Raw genomic sequence first — 1683 nt, 5'->3', positions numbered from 1 at the left:
CCTAATAAAAAAAAAAAAAGAAGAAGATGATGATGAAAGGAATATACAGAGTTACTGTACCAAACGAATTGGTCAGTGTTCAGCTATTTCAGGAGATAGTAGATGATCAGGAACCAGTGATATTAAAGGGAAAAGTCCAAACTGCACTGAGGGAATTGGTGAAATACAAGGCTCCAGGAATTGACAGAATATTCATTGAGACATTTCAACAAACGGGTGCAGCACTGGAGGCACTAACTCATTTATGCCAAGAAATTTAGGGGACAGCTACTTGGCCGACTGGTAGAAATCGATATTTGTACCCATTCCAAAGAAAGGTGATCCAGCAGAATGTGGAAATTATCGAACAATATCATTAGTATCACACACAAAAGTAGTTGTTGTTGTTATATGCTGTCAAGTTGGACCCGACTCATAGCAACCCCTCCTTGGGTTTTCTGAGGCAGTATCACTATGGAAGTAGATTGTCCAACCTTCTTTCTGAGGAGTGGCTGGTGGGTTTGAACCACCAGCCTCCTGGTTAGCAATCAAGTGCCTTAGGCACTATGCTACCAGAGCTCCCAAATAAAATTTTGCTTGAGATAATTGAAAAACAGTTGTAGCGGTATATTGACAGAGAACTTGGAGAAATTCAAACTGGACTCAGAAGAGGACATGGAACTAGGGATATCATTGCTGCTGTCAAGTCTTGGCTGAAAGCAAAGAGTACCAGAAAGATGTTTGTTTACCTGTGTTTTATTGATTGTGTGATAGCATTCAACTATGTGGATCATAAGAAATTATGGATAACATTGTAAAGAATGGGAATTCCAAAACACTTAATTGTGTTTATGAGGAACCTGTACATAGACCAAGAGGCTGTCTTTCGAACCAAACATGGGGATACTGCATGGTTTAAAATCAGGAAGGGTGTGCATCAGGGTTGTTACCTTTTACCGTATTTATTCAATCTTTATGCTGATCATATATTCCGGGAAGCTGAATGCAATGAATGAAGAACACAACATCAGGATTGGAGGAAGAATCTTTAACAACCTGTGATAGTGTAGATGACAGAACTATGGTTGCTGAAAGTGAAGATGACTTGAAGCACCTACTGATGAAGATTAAAGACTACAGTCTATGATATGGATTACACCACAACATAAAGAAAATGAAAATCCTCACAACTAGACCAATAAGCAGCATCAAGATAAATGGAGACAAGATTGAAGTTGTCAGGGATTTCATTTTATTTGGATCCACAATCAACACAACACCCATGGAAGCAGCAATCAAGAAATCAGACGTCATATTGCACTGGGCAAATCTGCTGCAAAAGACCTCCTTAAAGTGTTAAGGAGTAAAGATGTCACTTTGAGAACTAAAGTGCACCTAACCCAAGCCATGGTATTTTCAGTCACCTTATATGCATGTGAAAGCTGGACAGTGAATAAGGAAGACCAAGGACAAATTGACGCCTTTGAACTGTGGTGTTGGCAAGGAATAGTGAAAAAACCATGGACTGCCAGAAGAACAAACAAATCCATCCTGCAAGAAGTGCAGCCAGATGCTCCTTAGAAGTGAGAATGGCCAGACTTCATTGTGTGCTTTGGTCCTGTTGTCAGAAGGGACCATTCCCTGGAGAAGGATGTCATGCTTGGTAAAGTACAGGGTCAACAAAAAAGGGGAAGACCCTCAAGG

The sequence above is a fragment of the Orycteropus afer genome, unplaced genomic scaffold, assembly GCF_000298275.1.
Source record: "Orycteropus afer afer isolate SDZICR_OR568_19922 unplaced genomic scaffold, OryAfe1.0 scaffold00070, whole genome shotgun sequence".
Lineage (NCBI taxonomy): Eukaryota > Metazoa > Chordata > Mammalia > Tubulidentata > Orycteropodidae > Orycteropus > Orycteropus afer.
Note: the sequence above shows the minus strand (reverse complement) of the source record.